General features: G+C 45.3%; 1 long non-coding RNA gene across 1 annotated transcript; it reads left to right on the top strand.

The window, feature by feature from the left end:
* The first annotated feature begins 237 nt into the window (after positions 1-237).
* LOC145953164 (uncharacterized) lies at positions 238-1,804 on the top strand. Its single transcript, XR_014430716.1, has 2 exons — positions 238-854; positions 1,608-1,804. It is a non-coding gene; the product is annotated as an uncharacterized LOC145953164 (long non-coding RNA).
* Positions 1,805-23,455: the final 21,651 nt, after the last annotated feature.

Here is a 23,455-nt window from a genome sequence, read left to right as displayed (position 1 = left end):
TTTCTTGATGTTTGATGAAAATGTGGGCTTTTGGATGGATTGCATGTTGGTTTTCTGGTGGATTTTGCAAGATTTGGTGAAGTTTTTCAAAAGTTGTGGGTTGCTGCTGAGCTTCGCGCTGAGCGCCGTTCTTCGCGTCAGGCGCGTGACCACCAGGGGGCTCCATTTAGGCAAGCCCGCTGGGCGCAATGGTGTGTGCGCCGGGCGATGTAATACCTTATTTTTTTATTATTATTATTATTTATTATTAAAATGGCATTTTCGTGAATTTTATAAAGGTATAGGGGTATTATTGTAATTATTGATGGCATTTTCGCAATTTTCAAAAAGTTTGAAGGGTGTTTTGGTAACTTGGAACGGGCCGTTCCAAAAGCAAAACGGGTCGTTCCAAGCTTTAAAATTTAACTAAAAAATCTTGAGTGAGAACGGGCTCAGAACGGCCGTTCCGACAAGGAGAACGGGCCGTTCTGATTGTGAAACGGGCCGTTCTAAAGGGAGAACAGGCCGTTTCAAAAGGAGTACGGGCCGTTCTGCTGGAAATTGGGAACGGGCCGTTCCGTATTTGGAACGGGCCGTTCCAGTTCAAAAATTTGCGTAGCTTTTTCGAGCCCAGAACGGGCGTTCCGCTTTTTGGAACGGCCGTACCGGGTAGAGGAGCCAGAATTGCTATAAATAGGGGCTTGGGGAGTTACGAAAATTCATACCTTGGGAAGAGAAAATCCTTAGAGAAAGAGGGAGGAAAGGAAAGGAGGAGAAAGAGGAAGAGGAATCCGGTAGAGGTGGTTCTGTTAGAATAAAGAAAAGAGGAGAAAGAGGAGGAGGTTCTGCTCAAATTTCGGTTCAGGATTATCCAAGTAAGGGAAGTTAGTTTTTGAAATTATTAATTGTTTGATGATTAATAATAAATGAATATTTTTGAACTGTGTCAAATTTTGTTGATGAGTCGAGCTGAATTATATGTTGATTTATAACAGTATTGTACTATAAGGATGTTGAACTGAGTTATGAGTAGTAAGTTGTGTTGAATACTACTTAGCTGTGTTGTATGCTGATTTGCTGTACTATATAATGCTGAGCTGTATGCTAATTATAACCACTTGAGGTGGTGTTGTGGTGCTGTTATAGCCGCTATGTCGGTGCTGTTAGCCACTATTGTGGTGTTGTTGTTGCCGCTAAGTCGGTGTTGTTATAGCCACTAGAGTGGTGCTGTTGTTGCCGCTAAGTCGGTGTTGTTATAGCCACTAGAGTGGTGCTGTTGTTGCCGCTAAGTCGGTGTTGTTATAGCCACTAGAGTGGTGCTGTTGTTGCCGCTAAGTCGGTGTTGTTATAGCCACTAGAGTGGTGTTGTTGTTGCTGCTAAGTCGGTGCCGTTATAGCCACTAGAGTGGTGCTGTTGCTGCTATTAAGCAGTGTTGATATAGCCGCATTGCGGTGCTGATGTTGTTGAGCAATATAAGCTGTGCAGATGTGTTGATAATTATAACGATGAATTTATTTACATTGCTAATCCTTTGCTAGTATGTTTTGATTTTTAAAGAATACTAGCTTACCCTTGCATGTTTTCCATGTGGTTGGAACTGCGATGATCATACTATGTATGGGAGCAGAGCAGAAATAGGTGGGCGTCTTGGGATGAGTCTCCGGCGGACTTTGGAGCTAATTTGCTTGTGTGGATATTTTGCTTGTAGCTACTTGGGATAGTAGCATTTGGTTGTAATTTTCCTTGGTACACTTTAACTCTAGTCAGACTGGAATCTTGTATATTTATATATTCTAGATCCTATATTTATATACTTGTTCTATCTGTCTGGTGTTTTAGTGTGCTATGCCGTGTGTAGTGACCAGCCGGGTCGTTACACTTAATGGTATCAGAGCAGTTCGAGTCTAATGGACACTCTTTGGGGGTGGTTCCTTTAGGCTTTTGTTGTGCTAAACTCTGTGTTGTGTTGTCTTGTTGTGTTGATTGTTGTGTTGATTGTTGTGGTGTTTTGTTGTGTTGTTGATGGTTGTTTGGTTTAGTTATTGTGTACTGAAGATACTGTTACTTCTGTAGACAATGACTATAACCAATGAGCTGATAGCCAGTGCCATAGAGATGATGGCTATGGCTATGCAGCAGCAAAATGCTTATTTTGCTAGGATGGACGCTGGTAGAGCTGTAGCTGGTGCAGCAAGGCCCTTGGGGTCGTAGGAGAGTCGGGATCTAGCTGGGTTCTGGAAAATGTCGTCTTCCTTAGTTCAAGGGAGATGTAGTTCCAGAGGTAGCTGACCACTGGATCTGTGAGATGGAGAAGATCTTGACTGTGTTGGGATGTTCTCAGGAGAGTAGGCTGGCATAGGCTGTCTACATGCTGGTTGGGGAGGTTGAGCATTGGTGGAGTGGTACAAGGTAAACTTGATCTGTTTACCTAGGGAGGATATAGTCTTAGGGATGGATTGGTTGTCTGTCAATCGTATCCTTGTAGATTGTGCCAATAGGCGGTTGATCTTTTCTCAGGTGGAGGAGGAGTTGTTGATTTCAGCTGGTCTAGCTGAATTATTGTTGAGGGAGGAAGCATAGTGTTGTCTTCTTCTTACTACCATAAGTGTGGAGACCGAGAGGGTCATTGCTGAGATTGATGTGGTGAGGGATTTTTGTTGAGCTCTTCCCGGATGAGGTACCTGGGTTGCCTCCTGTTAGGGAGATGGAGTTCAGCATTGACCTGGTTCCAAGTGCGGGACCAGTGTCAGTAGCTCCCTATAGGATGACTCCTGCTGAGCTGGCTGAGCTGAAAGATCAGTTGGAGAAGCAGTTGGTGCGACCGAGTGTTTCGCCGTGGGGTGCTCCTGTGTTGTTGATATAGAAGAAGGATGGGGGTAGTCGACTGTGTGTTGATTACCGGCAGCTGAACAAATTGACCATTAAGAACAAATATCCACTTCCCCGGATAGATGACTTAATGGATCAATTGAGGGACGCGTCGGTGTTTTCTAAGATTGACTTGAGGTCAGGATATCACCAGATTAGGGTGAAGGAGGGTGACATACCGAAGACTGCTTTCAGGACTAGGTATGGTCACTATGAATATGTTGTGATGCCGTTCGATGTGACCAACGCCCCCGCTGTGTTCATGGACTACATGAACAGGATCTTCCGGCCGTTCTTGGATAAATTCGTGGTAGTGTTTATTGATGATATCTTAGTCTATTCAAGGACCCCAGAGGAACATGGAGAGCACTTGAGGACAGTGTTGGAGATTTTGAAAGCGAAGCAATTGTATGCTAAGCTTTCAAAATGTGAGTTCTGGTTGGATGAGGTGAAGTTCTTGGGCCACGTGATTTCAGCTAAGGGGATTGCTGTTGATCCGGCTAAGGTGGAGTCGGTATTGCAGTGGGAGCGCCCGAGGACTGTCACGGATATACGGAGCTTTGTGGGCTTAGCGGGTTACTATCGGAGGTTCATTGAAGGGTTCTCTAGGATAGTAGCGCCTCTGACCCAGTTGATGAGGAAGGAGCAGCCGTTTATTTGGACAGATGCCTGTGAACGGAGCTTTGAGGAGTTGAAGAGAAGGTTGACTACTTTTCCTGTGTTGGTGTTACCGAATTCTGGTGAGCCTTTTGACGTGTACTGTGATGCTTCTCATCAGGGTCTGGGGTGTGTGTTGATGCAAAACGGGAGAGTGGTGGCGTATGCTTCAAGGCAACTGAAGACTCATGAGAGGAACTATCCCACTCATGATCTGGAGTTAGCAGCTGTGGTGTTTGCCTTAAAGACTTGGAGGCATTACTTGTATGGAGCTCGATTCAGTGTCTTCAGTGATCACAAAAGTCTGAAGTATCTGTTTGATCAGAGGGAGCTGAACATGAGACAGAGGCGGTGGATGGAGTTTCTGAAGGATTTTGATTTTCAGTTGATGTATCATCCAGGCAAGGCCAATGTGGTGGCAGATGCGCTGAGTAGGAAATCCATCTACATGACAAGTATGATGATTAGAGAGCTGGAGTTGGTTGAGAAGTTCAGAGATTTGAATCTCTGTGTGGAGTTAGCTCAGGATCACATTAGTTGTGGGGCAGTTACCATAACTAATGAGTTCTTGAGGCAAGTTGGACTTAAGCAGTTGCAAGACACCGAACTGGTGAAGCTTCTTGGGATGTTGGGTACCGATAAAGCTGTAGGCTTTGAGCTGGGAGAGGATGGGATCTTAAGGTTCAGAGGCAGGATTTGCCTACCTCAGGATGCTGAGCTAAGGAGAGCTGTGCTAGAGGAAGGTCACAAGAGCAAACTTAGCATACATCCAGGTATGACTAAGTGTCGCCACCGGCCCGAAACGGGCTTTCGGCATTCGCGAAGGATGGTTGGACTCGTTATTATTTGTTTAAAAATAGTGGTTTGCTAGAATGACTTATTCTCAAACTGAGACCTCGTCAAACGAGCAATTTTATTAAAAGGCTCACAAATCCATATTAATCCCAAGCGGGACCCTCCATGGATTAGTGGTTTTCGCAAAAGGAGGGGTTCGTGGAGTCGCCACCAATGTTTTACTCAAAACATTGGAAAAAGGGATAAGGCCATTGATTTTTATAAATCAACTTTGGCCATTACAACCAGAGTTGGGTAAGGGAGTCGGTTACGCGTGGGGAAGGTGTTAGCACCCCACAGCGCCCCTTTCGGGTTCCCTATGACAGATTATTTTTAAAAGAACAGTATAAAATTACTAAATTACCCCTATTTATTCTAAGCAATTATAAATTGACTATCTACATGATGACAGTTTAAATATGCACACAGAAAGCAGTAAAAGGAAGGATTGAAGGGAAACCTCTTGAAGCGTGCTTTTATATTGCAAAGAACTGGGAAGCGTTTTGGCGTTCCCTCGCTCTACAAGCCCGCTCCTCGCTCTCCTAGAACAAAATTTTAACTAAGGGAATCAAAAAGATTTCCCCTCGACTAGGTTCGATCCTCAAGCAAAATGGCTCGGGGCTCAAGAACTTCGTCGGATCGACTCCCAGAGAGATTTCTAGGGCAGAACACTGCTCAAAAACCCCAGAATACTCAAGGAGGGAGTCAAAACTGAGTGAAAAAGTGTCGAATGACGTCCAATTGACGTCATATTTATAGGGAATAGGCGCAATACGGCCTACAGGGGCAATACGGCCGTATTGAAATTTTTGAACTTCAATACGGTCGTATTGAAGTTCAATACGGTCGTATTGAAGTTCAGAAATTTCAATACGCCCGTATTGAGTTCGCCGCGGTCGTATTGAAGTGTCAATACGGTCGTACTGACTTCAGTATGGCCGTATTGAAGCTTCAATACGGCCGTATTGAGTTCAGTACGGCCGTATTGGGCTTTTTCCCTCCACTTCTTTATTTTGAGCTATTCTAAGACCTCTGGACCTACAGAGAACCCTCCTAGGGCCTTCGAGGAGTCCTTCTGGCTGATTATCCTTCAGTCTTCGAGAGTCTTCAAGCTTTATTTCCGACCCGGACAATTTTAGGGGTCTACAGCTGCCCCCCCTTTACTTAGTCGGACGGCCTTTTGGTATACCGGCTGACAAGTAAAGGAGTTGACCCAATTGTCCGGGTATTGTGCCGACCTTCTGACTTGTAGCGTCTTCCGGTGGGAAAATGTTGAGTAGCCTCTCCAGGTGGGTGCATACTTCGGCGCTTCTGACATCCTCGGTAGCTGAGTTTACCTTCTCCAAGGCCAACTTCACTCGACGCCCGAGCCGGAAGTTGGACATCAACGCGCCTCTGATGACGCTGATGGTTGAGTACCGCCTCTCCAGGCTTAGCTTCACTCTTTGTTCGAGCCGGAAGCTAAGTACCTTTGTGACGACGGTGAGCGGTGTGAGTTTCGCCTCTCCAGGCTTAGTCTCGCTCTTTGTTCGAGCCGGAAACCAAGCACCTTTGTGACGACGGTGAGCAGTGTGAGTTTTGCCTCTCCAGGCCTTGCTTTGCTTGTTGCCCAAGCTGGAAGCTGTAAGTACCGTCTCTCCAGGCTTAGCTTCACTCTTTGTTTGAGCCGGAAGCTAAGTACCTTTGTGACAACGGTAAGCGGTGAGTACCCCTTTTTCCAGAGATAGCTTCGCTCATTGTCCGAGCCGGAAGTTGCATACCTCCGTGTTTGTGACGACGGGGTAGCGTGAATATCTCCTTTCCAGGGATTCGTGATGATTTTGTCTCCACAGTCCACGATGCTGCTTCGACGGTTGTTTTTTGATTTTGTGCCACTAAGGGCTGGATAACGCAGGGATCCGTCTAGGGGATGTGCAGTTACTCATAGGTTCTTGTGTCCCAACTTTCCATTGCGTAGTTGGTTCCCACTGGGGAATTTCTGATTCCTTTGGGTGCAGACACAAAGATGTGAGCGGTGCCTTATGATTGGCTGACGTCCTTTCGACGTTGGTGGAGTATCCCGGTTATCCTTGTTCGAGTGTCTCTTTTGGTTTTTTGATTTTGCTGCCTCTGTGTAGGCTGTTATCCACTGGGGGATTTTGTCGTTGATTTTGATTAGCCTCTTCTGTTAGGCGTATCAGTTTGACGTTCAATGATTGGCTGAGAGCCAGATTCCACTTGGGGAATGATTATTGATTTTTATTTTCTTCTCCTTCTGCAGGGATGCCTCTTGAGTAGGCGACTGGGGATTTGGGGATCTTATGTATCCCAGAGTATTATTTAGGAAGCCTCTACAGGCTTAGCCTCACTCGACACTTGAGTTGGAAAGCTATCTTCACTGAGGAAATTTAAGTCCTTTGACTTGGATATTCCGCTTGGGTGATCGTGCTTCCATTGGGAATGTCGTCGATCTTAGATAGCTCTTGCTGGGGATTTTGAGTCCAAGAGCGTGAGTTGAGGTTTCTCTGGGGAGTATTATTTCTGCGAGCCTCTCCAGGCTCAATTATTCTTTGATATGGGGGATGAGGAGTATTGTTTCGGCAAGCCTCTCCAGGCTCAGTTATTCTGTGCAAACTGATTGTTGGATTTTCTGTATCCTTGCCTTTTTTATTTTTTGGCTTTTTCTGTATTTTGCCTTTTTCTTTATGTTTTTGGCTTTTGCTGTACAGAATTTAAATTGCTAGAGAATTTTGAATTCAAAAGTGGCAAATTTCATTAAAAATGAATTTGTACAAGAAAAATTTGGGAAATGGGGCTAAGCCCAACCAAATTAGTACATGAAAAAGCACTAAAACAGAAGCCAGTCTTCACTCCTCTGCTGGCGGGTCCTGTGGCGAGTCCGGGAAGCGGCGATGCATCCAGACGGAGAGGTTGTCGAACCCCTGCACCAAGGTATCTAGTCGAGCATCGGTACTCTGCTGCCATGTACCGACACTATGCCGAAAAGCATCGAATCGCGTGTCGATGCTCTGCTGAAAAGCATCGAATCGCGTGTCAATGCTCTGCTGCAGTGTGTCGAAGCGGGCGTCAAAGTATCCCCTGTCCGACCGTGACGTGCTAGCCTCTGGCTGCGGGGTGTCGCCTCCCTCAAAGTCGAGATTGTTGAGGAGGTCGTCGAAGGTCTCGAGGCCATCTACTCGCACAAACCCCCCTCCTGGCGATCTAGCGATGATCTTCATGTTGATCAGGGTGGAGGCACCAATCAACTTTGGCGCCAACGCCCCTGGCTCTGCACCATCGGGACATCCCCATGTCTCCGCGAGCTGTGAGAGGAGTGGGGCAACCAAGATGTACCCCTGTCTGGACTCTCCTCCCTCTCGTATCCCAAACTTCTTCACGTGCTCAAGGAAGAAATATCCAGGGTTGGCCTTCCGGCCGGTGGCCATGCAATATAAGGCCAGCAGATCCGGTCGTGTAATCGACTCCTGACTCTTGGACCTGCCATGAATGGTACTGGTGAGGATCTTGTGACAGATCCTAAGAGCAGTCGGGAGCCGGGAGCCCTTCACCCCTGAATGATAATCCCGTCGGCCAGTGAGCAAACTCCACATCTCAACCGGAGTCCACTGATCAGGCCACTCGCATATGGCATCTCGGAAGGCCAGCTGATCAGTGCGGCTGAAAAACCCTGCCTGGACGTTGAACTCGTCCAACGTCAGCGTGCGGTATCCTTCATTCATCCAGAAATCCACCGCGCAAACATCCTCCCCATAGCTGTTAGTCGACTCCGTGACGCCGACTGTGGCCAAGAACTCCTTCGTGGCCGTCAAATATAGCTGGGATGGTGGATTAAGGACAAATCCCCATCCTATGGCGTCGAAGTAGTTCCTGACATCATTCTCCAAGCCCACCGCTTGGAGAAGCTCAAAGTCGAGCACTCTTGACGGCTCGATGGTGAACGTCTCTATGAGCTGCAGCCGGTCTCGGTGTCGGTCTGTCATTACACGTCTGGCCGGGGCTCTCTGCCTTTTGCGAGAAGATTCTGCCATTTCCGATAATCTCTCTAGGAATGCACTCACAAGCAAGGAATGTGGAGAATGAAGAAAGGTATGCAAAATGAGGGAGGGGAAGCCTTTATTTATAGGCAAAATTCCGCCAATACGGCCCGTATTGGATTCAATACGGCCGTATTGGCCTTTCCGTTGATGTACAAAATTTACAACCAATACGGACCGTATTGGATTCAATACGATCGTATTGGGATTCAATACGATCGTACTGGATTTTAATACGCCCGTATTGGAGTTGAAACGTTGTGCTTAACGTTAACTCCAATACGACCGTATTAATACCAATACGGGCGTATTGGATTTTTTCTGATTTTATGATTTTTTTTTTTTTTTTTTTTTTTTTTTTTTTTTTTTAGATAAACAGAGAATAAGTGGTCTTCTAGTACACCTATCATCTGTATGTATGTATGCGAATGAGATGCACCTAATTCTATTTGATTCAGTTTTTCAAAAGAATTAATCGATGCGTTCTTTGTTTGGATCTTGCCATTCCTCCAGACAGACTGTGCTTCGCCGATTTCTGTAACCGAGGAATGATGCGTATTTGTTTTTTGGTGTTATCAACCAAATGATTCTCCCTTCCTTTAGAAGATGTGTCAACCCTCCTATTGACCACTATATCTCCATGTTTCCACTAGATTATTCAAAAATCGTTGGGGACAAGAGAGAAAAGAAGGAAAAGGTATATTTTTCAAAAGTTTGTGTTTTAGAGGGGATTGTTTTATTTTTTGAAAAATGGATTTTGTAAGAATGGCTGGCCATGGTAGGCTTATGTGTTTAGGTTTGTTCGATTAAACATTTATGAAGTTAAGCACATCTTCGTTATTAATGATTGTGCTTTGACAATTTGGATAGCTTTTCTTGAGCCCCTTGTTGAATTCGATTGATGGTACCATCATGGATTTATTTTGTTTTTCTTTTTTGACGGCCCTAACTTTTGCCTAAAACACCCACTTGTGATGTCTTAGCGGGCTTTTGTTGTTATTCATTATTTTGTAACCCTAATTTTTGCCTAGGTCACCCTTTTGTGGGATTCCTAACGGGTCTTTTGCTCTTATTTTTGCGCAGTCCCCTTTTTGGGTTTCCTGCCGAGCTTATTATCTTTAGTATTTCTTTATCCATGATGGCACTTATTGATGCCAAGAAAAGGTGATCCAAGCTGTCATGCACACTTCCACATAAAAATGATGCGGGTTTATTGATTATTAAGACGATTTTAACTTCACTTATGTCTATTCAAACAGGTTTAAATAATGTGGTCTAGAATTTTATTGCGAGCAAGAAAAGAAGCAATAAGAAATAATGAAGGATGATTTTATTATAATCATAATGGAAACATGTGCCCTATCGAGGCTCGGGGGTCGGGCTGTCCCCGAGGAGTGATCTCTAATAGTCACTGAATTTACACATCCCTATTAGAAGGAAAAGGACACTTGATGACGACAACTGGCCTCGATGTTTGTGAACCAGCCTTCTTAAAGATCTGGCTTAAAGAACGTTGAGAAGGATCTTGATTCCTCTTCGTTCTTTGATCTTTAACAGGGTTGTATCCTAACCCTTGTTTCCCCGGATTGTCCTTGATAATAGGTAGCTCCGGGATTCCTTGGGAGTACTTGCCCAATCCTTGTCCTGGCAAGTATCCGTTCTTTGTGAGCATATGGGCTACCTTCTTCATCTCCCGGGGAAATGTTTCAACGTTGGCAATTTCCAATGCTTGGAAGGCGGTTTCCAAAGCTTCCTCTGCTGCATCCACATAAGGTATGTTGGATGGCTTGCTGATGAGTATGTCATCTTCAGCTTGTACAGTCACCAGTTTGTCATCCACAATGAATTTGACTTTTTGGTGGAGCGTAGAGGGTACAGCTTTCGCGTCATGAATCCAAGGTCGGCCTAGGAGACAGCTGTATGCAGGAGTAATATCCATCACTTGGAATTCGACGTTGAAGATGGTAGGTCCAATTTGGATTGGAAGATTGACTTCTCCCACCACTTCTCTTTTAGAACCGTCGAAAGCTCGAACGATCATGTTGCTCGGGCGCATTTGGATTCCCTTGATTGCCACTTGATCGAGAGTTCTTTTGGGCATCACATTCAAGGAAGATCCGTTATCCACCAAGACTTTTGCGATGTGGTACTCCTTGCACTTTACAGAGATGTGCAAGGGTTTGTTGTGATTAGGTCCCTCGGCTGGGATTTCTTCATCGGTGAAAGTGAGGTGATCATTAGCCGTGATGTGGCTAACAATTCCCTCAAATTTGTCTTGGGAGATGGTATGCGATACGTATGCCTCGTTCAAGACCTTCAACAGAGCTTGCCGATGCGGTTCGGAGCTTAGGATCAATGACAACAAAGTGATCTTTGCTGGTGTCTTGTGAAGTTGATCCACGATGGAGTACTCGCTTTGTTTGATGAATTTTAACAACTCATCAGTCTCCTCCTCGGATTCTCTATCTTCCTCGGTTTTCTCCTTTTCTTTTCCTTTATTCTTGGGAGCTTTATCGTGCAGATCTTCGGGAGTGTAGATCCTGCCACTCCTAGTCATGCCCCCAAGTCCAGCGATGTTGGAGATGTTGCTGTCGGCAGAAGAGTGGATGTCGTATATCCACGGCACAGCCTTATTTGTTTTGTAGGGGAAAGGCCTCGGAGCGATGATCCTTAACGGTGTCGGACCTTCCCTTTCGTCTGTTTTGATTACCAACAACGGCGTCGTCGTGTGTTCGCTTTGCGCAGTTGTTGGTTTGCATTTAATGACCAATGGCGTGCGATCCATTCTGAACATACGCATCGATTATTTCTTTCTTTTTATTAACATTTATTATTAAATTACCGGGAGAGATAAATGCAAATGAATGACTATGAGATGCAAAGGCGATAAATCTCAAGAATTCGATTTTGTTCATTGAAGAAAGTGTTCAACTTTTTATACAATGCTTTGAAGTAATTTTTTACAATAAGAGAAAAGCCGGTAAAAACCCACAGGCGGGTTCATGTTTCTTTGCCACTCATCTTCGGCTTCCTCGATGTGACGACCCATTGCTTTAATCTGTGTATGGACCGCTTGGCTCATATCGTCACTGATTTTCTGAGCCTCCTTCGCTTTCTGAGTATAGTAGTTGATCATGGCCTGTAGCTCATTAAGCTCGTCTTCGGCTCGATCCTTCTCCTCTCGGAGTCTAGCCATTTGTGCTAGTCCCTCTCTCTCCTTTTTGCGGAAATCGGAAAGGTTTGCGGCTTGTTGTTGAGCAACTTCCCGCCATTGTTGTGCATCGGATCGAGTCAAGAGCAGATCTTCTTGCATGTTCTTGATCAACTGAGCCTGCCTTGCATGTTCGGCTTCCAGGTGTGCTATCTTTGCATTGACTTCTTGGAGTTGACTACTCGGTTCAACCTTTGGCATTTTGGATGCCCGCGTAGTCTCCTCGTTGAGGTTAGCACACTCGTCCTTGAGCCGCTCTATCTCGTGGTCTTTCTTCTTGCATTGCCTTTGAAGACCATCAATAGTAAAACTGGATTCTTCATTTTTTTCTTCAAGAAACCTCATTTGAGCTTCCATACTTTCCAGCTTTTTGGTCAAGGCGTCGACTTGTTCTTGCATTAACCTCCTTGTGGTTGTGGTTGCGCAAGAGGTGGATGGTTGAGGCACCCCTCTCTCGTTCCTCCATATCTCGTAGTCGGTGGAGGCGGATACCCGAGGCTTTCCAAGCTCGCGATCTCCCTCATAGATTGGTTTCTCCCACGCTCTAATGACAGCGTGCATGTCCCTCTGATGTTCGGAATCAAAGGAGAAACACAACCCTCCAAGCTCCTCTTTGGTAAGAACAATTTGAGTCCTCATGAGTTGCCTCATAGCCAATCTAGGTGAATAAGCTATGCAACCTCTGAGGCCCATTAATGGTACGCTTGGATAATTGCCGCATCTTGTTAATACATCGCTTGGACGGAACCAAGGACAAACCCACGTGAAGTGCTCAATACTCCACTGTTCCATCTCTTCCTTCCACTCGGAAGCATACCGGCGGCGTACGGGGATCTTCGAAAAACTTCTCAAAGGGTCGGGTAAAGATCCCATATGACTAGAGGCATAAAAGTGTGTGATGCCCCACACATACAACAAGGAGGTACAGCATCGGATAGTTTTCCCTTGCTTCTGTTGAGATAAGTTGACAGAAAGCAAGGTGTCGGCAAGAATGGCAGGCACGGGACTCTTCATATGTACGTCCCAAGCGAAGAAGGCGTCCATGGCGGCATGGTCCACTGTGTTAGCGTGAAAGGGGAATAAGATCATCCCAAACACGGCTAACGCTAGAGTCTTGTTGAAAGCTAACCAATCTCCCTCATCAGCCAAAGAAGAAAGGTGGTTTTCAATCATAGCAAGCTTCCAACCCTTGATACTGCCGTTCCCCACTAAAGCAGATAATCGTGGTGGTAGTTTGACTTGAGTGGCAACTCTCTCTACGGCCACATGATTTCCATGGAAAATATAGACCCCTGTTGATTTGGGCCATCGAAGCATGAGCTCGTACTCCTCGAGAGTAGGAACTAGGTCAAACTGGGGGAACTCGAAACAATGTAGATTGAGACTCCAAAAGTGGACCAATGCTCTCAGAAAGGATGGATCTACACAAATCTTCATCAAGTCGAGAACTCGTCCATAGGATTTTTCAAACTCCAAACGAGCCTCTCGTGGCATCAAGGTACAGAGGTGATCCAACCTCTCGGCACGGTATAATAAGAAGTCCACTTTCTTCAGTTGCCCTTGCACTCCCCTAGATCCCTCCATGATCTACAATAAAATGCATGATATGAGATGATGGAGATGAATATGCATGCATAGTGTTTATTTAACTAAGCATTATCATGTTTTCGGGATTTTCCTAATATGATGTATGATATTGCTTGGTTTGGGATAAATATATATATTTTTCTTTTGAATATTTTATATATTTTTGTATTTTTTGGGTGAAAAGGGAAACTACCTATATGAATGCAAATGAAGGTAGATGTTAACACCATGTACTAGAAGATCTTTATTTCTATTTATTCTTTTTATTTAAATAGAGTAGGGATGTTGTTTGTTTAACAAATGCAAATGTATGCTCATACAATGTCACATAGTCAATGCACAAACAATTCACTCATCCACGAGCAGTCACGAGCAAATTACGAGGTAGGGGTCTCCTGCAGAAAAGTGTATATTCAAGGAGGATCTAACTGTTCTCACTTGGTCAAAGGCCCCCAAGGTGCCCCCATTATAGGGACCCAATTCCTCTCGTCGTGGGTCGATGGAAAGTTCCAACGCACCGTCGGACTCAAGTTCATGGTTATCACCTTGAGTGATGTTTTCCGACAACGGTCTACGGGCACCTATAGACCCATTCGACAACCGGCCGTACTAACATCCACTCCCTATGGTTAATCACTCATGCCCCCGGGTATAGAGGGAACTGTTGTGTGCAAAGGTTTGTGTGCAGTTTTTATTTCAAACAATTGCGGAATTTAAACATACAACAGTTATTTTAAAGCCATATAATAAATCATGTTATCATACAAGCAAGGGGTAATAAAGTAATTTTTAACTATTATTTGTTAAAAATAATCTGTCACTAAATGGGACTGACTCTCGAGGCTTCCCCAGCGGAGTCGCCATCTGTCGCCACCGGCCCGAAACGGGCTTTCGGCATTCGCGAAGGATGGTTGGACTCGTTATTATTTGTTTAAAAATAGTGGTTTGCTAGAATGACTTATTCTCAAACTGAGACCTCGTCAAACGAGCAATTTTATTAAAAGGCTCACAAATCCATATTAATCCCAAGCGGGACCCTCCATGGATTAGTGGTTTTCGCAAAAGGAGGGGTTCGTGGAGTCGCCACCAATGTTTTACTCAAAACATTGGAAAAAGGGATAAGGCCATTGATTTTTATAAATCAACTTTGGCCATTACAACCAGAGTTGGGTAAGGGAGTCGGTTACGCGTGGGGAAGGTGTTAGCACCCCACAGCGCCCCTTTCGGGTTCCCTATGACAGATTATTTTTAAAAGAACAGTATAAAATTACTAAATTACCCCTATTTATTCTAAGCAATTATAAATTGACTATCTACATGATGACAGTTTAAATATGCACACAGAAAGCAGTAAAAGGAAGGATTGAAGGGAAACCTCTTGAAGCGTGCTTTTATATTGCAAAGAACTGGGAAGCGTTTTGGCGTTCCCTCGCTCTACAAGCCCGCTCCTCGCTCTCCTAGAACAAAATTTTAACTAAGGGAATCAAAAAGATTTCCCCTCGACTAGGTTCGATCCTCAAGCAAAATGGCTCGGGGCTCAAGAACTTCGTCGGATCGACTCCCAGAGAGATTTCTAGGGCAGAACACTGCTCAAAAACCCCAGAATACTCAAGGAGGGAGTCAAAACTGAGTGAAAAAGTGTCGAATGACGTCCAATTGACGTCATATTTATAGGGAATAGGCGCAATACGGCCTACAGGGGCAATACGGCCGTATTGAAATTTTTGAACTTCAATACGGTCGTATTGAAGTTCAATACGGTCGTATTGAAGTTCAGAAATTTCAATACGCCCGTATTGAGTTCGCCGCGGTCGTATTGAAGTGTCAATACGGTCGTACTGACTTCAGTATGGCCGTATTGAAGCTTCAATACGGCCGTATTGAGTTCAGTACGGCCGTATTGGGCTTTTTCCCTCCACTTCTTTATTTTGAGCTATTCTAAGACCTCTGGACCTACAGAGAACCCTCCTAGGGCCTTCGAGGAGTCCTTCTGGCTGATTATCCTTCAGTCTTCGAGAGTCTTCAAGCTTTATTTCCGACCCGGACAATTTTAGGGGTCTACACTAAGATGTACCAAGACCTCAAGAAGACTTTCTGGTGGTCTGGTATGAAGAGAGAGATAGCTGAGTATGTGGCGGCCTGTTTAACCTGTCAGAAGGCAAAGGTTGAACATCAAAAGCCTAGTGGGTTAATGCAACAGATTGAAACTCCCGAGTGGAAATGGGATAGCATTACTATGGATTTCATCGTGGGGTTGCCTAGGTCATCTAGGAATAGTGATGCTATCTGGGTGATTGTTGATCGGTTGACCAAGTGTGCGCATTTCTTGCCTGTCAACATCAAGTGGTCCTTAGAGAAGCTGACGCAGTTGTATATAAGGGAGATAGTTCGGTTGCACGGGGTGCCTTCCAGTATTATTTCCGACCGAGATCCGAGGTTCACTTCCAGATTCTGGCAGAGTCTACACCGAGCTTTAGGCACAAAGCTGAAGCTGAGTTCTGCTTATCATCCACAGATGGATGGTCAGTCGGAGAGGACAATCCAGTCCTTGGAGGATCTGCTGAGGGCTTGTATGTTAGATCACTTGGGTAGTTGGGAGGAAGTATTACCGCTTGTGGAGTTTACTTACAACAACAGTTTCCATGCTAGTATTGGGATGGCGCCGTTTGAAGCCTTATATGGCAGGAGATGTAGGACTCCTCTGTGCTGGTATCAGGATGGTGAGTCAGTGGTTGTGGGACCGGAGTTGATCCTACAGACTACTGAGAAGGTGAAGATGATTCAGGAGAAAATGAGGACTGCCCAGAGTAGGCAGAAATCATATGCTGACAAAAGGCGTAAGCCTTTAGAGTTTGCTGAGGGGGAACATGTGTTTCTGAAGGTGACTTCGACTTCTGGTGTGGGTAGAGCGCTGAAGACTCGGAAGTTAACACCAAGATTCGTGGGTCCCTATCAGATAATACAGCGTGTGGGTCCGGTTGCTTATCGGTTGGCTTTGCCACCGTCTCTTTCAAACCTACACGATGTATTTCATGTGTCCCAGCTGAGGAAGTATGTTCATGACCCGAGTCATGTGGTGGAGATGGATGAGGTGCAGGTGAAGGAGAATCTGACTTATGAAAAGAAACCGGTAGCTATAATTGATCATAAGTTGAAGGAGCTTCGTGGCAAGTCCATAAAATTGGTGAAAATTCTTTGGGATGCAACTACGGGTGAGGCAACTTGGGAAGTAGAAAGTCAGTTCAGTGAACAGTACCCATATCTCTTCTAAGTAAGTGAATTTTCGAGGACGAAAATTTTTGTTGTTGGGGAGAATTGTAATACCTTATTTTTTTATTATTATTATTATTTATTATTAAAATGGCATTTTCGTGAATTTTATAAAGGTATAGGGGTATTATTGTAATTATTGATGGCATTTTCGCAATTTTCAAAAAGTTTGAAGGGTGTTTTGGTAACTTGGAACGGGCCGTTCCAAAAGCAAAACGGGCCGTTCCAAGCTTTAAAATTTAACTAAAAAATCTTGAGTGAGAACGGGCTCAGAACGGCCGTTCCGACAAGGAGAACGGGCCGTTCTGATTGTGAAACGGGCCGTTCTAAAGGGAGAACAGGCCGTTTCAAAAGGAGTACGGGCCGTTCTGCTGGAAATTGGGAACGGGCCGTTCCGTATTTGGAACGGGCCGTTCCAGTTCAAAAATTTGCGTAGCTTTTTCGAGCCCAGAACGGGCGTTCCGCTTTTTGGAACGGCCGTACCGGGTAGAGGAGCCAGAATTGCTATAAATAGGGGCTTGGGGAGTTACGAAAATTCATACCTTGGGAAGAGAAAATCCTTAGAGAAAGAGGGAGGAAAGGAAAGGAGGAGAAAGAGGAAGAGGAATCCGGTAGAGGTGGTTCTGTCAGAATAAAGAAAAGAGGAGAAAGAGGAGGAGGTTCTGCTCAAATTTCGGTTCAGGATTATCCAAGTAAGGGAAGTTAGTTTTTGAAATTATTAATTGTTTGATGATTAATAATAAATGAATATTTTTGAACTGTGTCAAATTTTGTTGATGAGTCGAGCTGAATTATATGTTGATTTATAACAGTATTGTACTATAAGGATGTTGAACTGAGTTATGAGTAGTAAGTTGTGTTGAATACTACTTAGCTGTGTTGTATGCTGATTTGCTGTACTATATAATGCTGAGCTGTATGCTAATTATAACCACTTGAGGTGGTGTTGTGGTGCTGTTATAGCCGCTATGTCGGTGCTGTTAGCCACTATTGTGGTGCTGTTGTTGCCGCTAAGTCGGTGTTGTTATAGCCACTAGAGTGGTGCTGTTGTTGCCGCTAAGTCGGTGTTGTTATAGCCACTAGAGTGGTGCTGTTGTTGCCGCTAAGTCGGTGTTGTTATAGCCACTAGAGTGGTGCTGTTGTTGCCGCTAAGTCGGTGTTGTTATAGCCACTAGAGTGGTGTTGTTGTTGCCGCTAAGTCGGTGCCGTTATAGCCACTAGAGTGGTGCTGTTGCTGCTATTAAGCAGTGTTGATATAGCCGCATTGCGGTGCTGATGTTGTTGAGCAATATAAGCTGTGCAGATGTGTTGATAATTATAACGATGAATTTATTTACATTGCTAATCCTTTGCTAGTATGTTTTGATTTTTAAAGAATACTAGCTTACCCTTGCATGTTTTCCATGTGGTTGGAACTGCGATGATCATACTATGTATGGGAGCAGAGTAGAAATAGGTGGGCGTCTTGGGATGAGTCTCCGGCGGACTTTGGAGCTAATTTGCTTGTGTGGATATTTTGCTTGTAGCTACTTGGGATAGTAGCATTTGGTTGTAATTTTCCTTGGTACACTTTAACTCTAGTCAGACTGGAATCTTGTATATTTATATATTCTAGATCCTATATTTATATACTTGTTCTATCTGTCTGGTGTTTTAGTGTGCTATGCCGTGTGTAGTGACCAGCCGGGTCGTTACAGGCGAGCTTGAGAATGTGAGCCTCTGGATGGCCCACGCCGGGCATGACTTGGACCGCGCCGGGCGCGATATCAGTTGTGACAAGTTTTGGGGTTCTCTGGTGCTGCACTGGGCGCGATTTTGTCACGTCGGGTGCAGAGACTCCTTGGGAGTCTTTGCCATGGTGGCCCCGGGTGCAATTCAAATTGCGCTGGGTGCGAGACCTTGGGAGGTCTGTGCCTTCCCCGCGCTGGGCGCGGGTTAGGGCACGTCAGGCGCATAAGACTCTTCAGAGTCTCTGCCTGGGGTTGCGCTGGGCGCAATTGGTATTGCGCCAGGCGCGGGTGAGCCTTGGGCTCTCAGGTTGGGTCACGCCAGGCGCGAGAACTCTTGCGCCGGGCGCGATGGCCCTTGGTACTCTCTAGTTGTGTCACACCGGGCGCGATCAGGAGTGCGCCGGGCGCGGAGGTGATGTTTAACTAATTGCTGTTAGATGTTGTGAAATGCTGAGAAACGCTGTTTTATGCTGAGTTGGGTTGTCAATTGATGATTATTAATGTTGAATTAAAATATTGTTGTATTGTGGACTGTTGAGTTGAGTTATGAGTGTTAAGATGTAGTTGATGTATATTGCTGTGCTGAAAGTTGTTTAGCTGTGCTGTGTTGACCTGTGAGCTGTGTTAGCTGGGCTGTAAGTTGTTTAGCTGGGCTGTATTGAGATGTGAGTTGTTATTGCTGCTAAGTTGTGCCATATGATGTTATTGCCACTAAGTGGTGCCGTTATAGCCGCTAAGTCGGTGCTGTTATAGCTGCTAAGTCGGTGCTGTTATTGCTGCTCAGTGGTGCTGTTATGGCCACTAGAGTGGTGCTGTTATTGTTGCTATGCAGTGCTGATATTGCCGCTTTGCAGTGCTTATATTACTGAATGCTGTGATGTAGTATAAGCTGGTTGATGTGCTGATAGCTGTAGATGTTTACCATTCATATTATCATATATGTATGTTGATTTCTTTTCACTAGCTTACCCTTTGTTGTTTCCATGTGTTTGGACTGTAATGATCATACATTGTATATGAGCAGAGCAGGGATAGGTGGGTGGCTGGTGGTAAGTCTGCAGCTGGCAGATAGAGTTGATCCTCTTGGGTGTCTTGTTGATTTAGCTGCTTGATGTAGTAGTGATTGATGTATTTTGTACACTTTAACTCTATCCAGACTTGGACCTTCTATATATATATATATATATATATATATATATATATATATATATTCTAGACACTATATGTATACACTTGTTCCTTTCTGTGTGGTGTTTCTGGTGTACTGTGCTGTGTGTAGTGACCAGTCGGGTCATTACACTTTAGTGGTATTAGAGCAGTTCGAGTCTAGTGGACACTCTTTAGGGGTGGTTCCTTTAGGCTTTTGTTGTGCTGAACTCTGTGCTGTGCTGATTTCTTGTTGTTTGTTGTGATGTTAATTGTTGTTTGGTTTAGTTATTGTATACTGAAGATGTTGTTACTTTTGTAGACAATGACTAGAACCAATGAGCAGATAGCCCGTGCCATGGAGATGATGGTTATGGCTATGCAACAACAAAATGCCTATTTTGCTCGGATAGATGCTGATAGAGCTGCAACTGGTGCAGCAAGGCCCACGGGGTCACAGGAGAGCCGGGATCTAGCTGAGTTCCGGAAATGCCATCCTCCACAGTCAAGGGAGATGCAGATCCAGAGGTAGATGACCACTGGATTTGTGAGCTGGAGAAGATCTTTACAGTGCTGGGATGTTCTCAAGAGAGGAGGCTGACATATGTTGTGTACATGCTGGTTGGGGAGGCTGAGCATTGGTGGAGGGGTACTCACCATATGCTGACCGCTAGAGGAGTGGTTGTCGATTGGGAGTGCTTCAAGAGGATGTTCTTGGAGAATTATTTCCCTGAGAGCGTGAGGCACGCCAAGGAGGCTGAGTTATGCGGTTGCACCAGGGAGGGATGATAGTATCTGAGTATGCGATGAGATTCGAGCACCTGGCTCGTTTCTATTTGCAAGCTATTTCTGAGGCCTGGAAATGTAGAAAATTTGCTGAAGGTCTAAAGCATGAGCTGAAGAGGGTGGTGGTGCCTATGGCCATCACTGAGTTTCTGGCCTTAGTGGAGAAGGCAAAGGTTGTTGAGCGGTTGGAAGGTGGCAACCGTGTAGTGAAGACTGCTGAGGGACCAGCTGGGTCCAAGAGAGGAGGAAATCAGAGGAAGTCATATGATAGGCCCCAACCACAGCAAGGGGGGTCCTATCATTAGGCAACCTTCTGATGCTGCTAGGGGAGGGAGACAGGGTGGAGGTGCCACTCTTAGATGTTACAGGTGTGCTGGGCCCCAATTTTTCAAGGATTGTCCACACACGGAGAGCCGGTCTTTCAAGTTCCATCAGATGGGTCATGAGTCGACCAACTGTCCTGCTAGAAACAGACCGGAGAGGAGTGATGCTCAGAGGAGTGGTGCCTAGAGAGGCGATGCTCAGAGGGGTGACAAACCCACTACAGCTAGTAGGGTATTCGCTTTGACTGGGGATGAAGCTCCTACTTCCTCAGATCTTGTGAAGGGGAAGGGTAGAGCTGCGGGTAAGGATGTGATGATTCTTTTCGACTTTGGTGCTTCTCATTCTTTTATATCCTATGCTTGTGCTGCTATGCTGGGTGTACCTGTGTGTGATTTGGGGTTGAGACTGCTAGTGTCGACGCCCGCTTCTACTTCGGTAGTTGCTTCTGAGCTGTGTGCTGGTTGTCCGATTGTTGTGAATGAGAGGAGATATAAGGTGAACTTGATCTGTTTGCCTTTGGTTGACATTGACATAATCTTAGGGATGGATTGATTGTCTGCCAATCGCATCCTTATAGATTGTGCCAATAGGAGGCTGATTTTTCCTCGGATGGAGGAGGAGCTGTTGATTTCAGCTGGCCAAGCTGAATCATTACTAAGAGATGGAGCAGAGTGTTGTCTTCTGCTTATTGTCATGAGTGTGGAGACTGAGAGAGTTATAGTTGATATTGATGTGGTGAGGGACTTTGCTGAGGTGTTCCCTGATGAGGTGCTGGGATTGCCTCCTGTTAGAGAGATGGAGTTTAGCATTGACTTGGTTTCAGGTGCGAGGCCAGTGTCGGTGGCTCCCTATAGGATGGCTCTTGCTAAACTAGTTGAGCTGAAGGGTCAATTGGAGGACCTGCTGGAGAAGCAGTTGGTGCGGCCGAGTGTATCGTCGTGGGGTGCTCCTGTGTTGTTGGTAAAGAAGAAGGATGGAGGTAGTCGATTGTGTGTTGATTACCGGCAGTTGAACAAGTTGACCATTAAGAACAAATATCCACTTCCCCGGATAGATGACTTAATGGATCAACTGAGGGGAGCATCCGTTTTCTCGAAGATTGACTTGAGGTTGGGCTATCACCAGATTAGGGTGAAGGAGGGTGACATACCGAAGATTTCTTTCAGGACTAGGTATGGTCACTACGAATATGTTGTGATGCCGTTTGGTGTTACCACGCCCCTGCAGTGTTCATGGATTACATGAACAGGATCTTCCGGCCTTTCTTGGATAAGTTTGTTGTGGTGTTCATTGATGACATCCTGATTTATTCGAAGACCCTAGAGGAGCATGGGGAGCACTTGAGGTTAGTGCTGGAGATTTTGAAGGCGAAGCAGTTGTACGCTAAGCTTTCAAAATGTGAGTTTTGGTTGAATGAGGTGAAGTTCTTGGGACACGTGATCTCAGCTGAGGGGATTGTTGTTGATCCGTCTAAGGTGGAGTCGGTGTTGCAGTGGGAGCGTTCAAGAACTGTCACTGATATTCAGAGTTTTGTGGGTTTGGCAGGTTACTATAGGAGGTTCATTGAGAGATTTTCCAAGATAGTGGCGCCTCTAACCCAGTTGACAAGGAAGGAGCAGCCGTTCATTTGGACTGATACCTGTGAGCGGAGCTTTGATGAGCTGAAGAGGAGGTTGACTACTTCTCCTGTGCTGGTGTTGCTGGATTCTGGTGAACCCTTTGATGTGTATTGTGATGCTTCTCACCAGGGTCTGGGGTGTGTGCTGATGCAGAATAGGAAAGTAGTGGCATATGCTTCAAGGCAACTGAAGAATCATGAGAGGAATTATCCCACTCATGACTTGGAGTTAGCAGCTGTGGTGTTTGCGTTGAAGATATGGAGACATTATCTGTATGGTGCTCGGTTCAGTGTCTTCAGTGATCATAAGAGTCTGAAGTACCTGTTTGATTAGAAGGAGCTGAACATGAGGCAGAGGCGGTGGATGGAGTTTCTGAAGGATTATGACTTCCAGTTGATGTATCATCCTGGAAAAGCCAATGTTGTGACGGATGTGCTGAGTAGGAAATCCATCCACATCTCTAATATGATGGTGAGAGAGCTGGAGTTGGTTGAGGAGTTCAGAGATCTGAACCTCTGTGTGGAGTTAGCTCAGGATCACATTAGTTGTGGGATGATTACCATAACTAGTGAGTTCTTGAGGCAGGTTGGACTTAAGTAGTTGCAAGATGTGGAGCTAGTGAAGCTTCTTGGTTTGCTGGGTACCAAGAAGGCTATTGGTTTTGAGCTGGGTGAAGATGGAATCTTGAGGTTCAAAGGCAGAATTTGCCTACCTCAGGATGCTAAGCTGAGGAGAGCTGTGTTGGAGGAAGGCCACAAGAGCAGACTTAGCATACATCCAGGTATGACTAAGATGTACCAAGACCTCAAGAAGACTTTCTGGTGGTCTAGTATGAAGAGGGAGATAGCTGAATATGTGGCAGCCTGTCTGACCTATCAGAAGGCAAAGGTTGAGCATCAGAAGTCGAGTGGGTTGATGCAGCAGATGGAGATTCTGGAATGGAAGTGGGATAGTATCACTATGGACTTCATCGTCGGGTTGCCTAGGTCAGCTAAGAATAGTGATGCTATCTGGGTGATTGTTGATCGGTTGACCAAGTGTGCACATTTATTGCCTGTCAACATCAAGTGGTCCTTGGAGAAGCTGACGCAGTTGTATGTAAGGGAAATAGTACGGTTGCACGGGGTGCCTTCCAGTATTATTTCAAACAGAGATCCGAGGTTCACTTCCAGATTTTGGAAGAGTCTACATCAAGCCTTAGGCACGAAACTGAAGCTGAGTTCTGCTTATCATCCACAGACGGATGGTCAGTCAGAGAGGATAATCCAATCCTTGGAGGATCTGTTGAGGGCTTGTGTGTTAGACCACTTGGGAAGCTGGGAGGATGTCTTACCGCTGGTTGAGTTCACGTACAATAATAGCTTTCATGCTAGTATTGGGATGGCACCGTTTGAAGCCTTGTATGACAG

This window comes from Cajanus cajan, chromosome 11 (assembly GCF_000230855.2).
Source record: "Cajanus cajan strain Asha chromosome 11, NIPB_CcT2T_4, whole genome shotgun sequence".
NCBI lineage: Eukaryota > Viridiplantae > Streptophyta > Magnoliopsida > Fabales > Fabaceae > Cajanus > Cajanus cajan.
The sequence above is the reverse complement of the archived record's forward strand: the minus strand, read 5'-3'. Positions and strand labels throughout refer to the sequence as shown.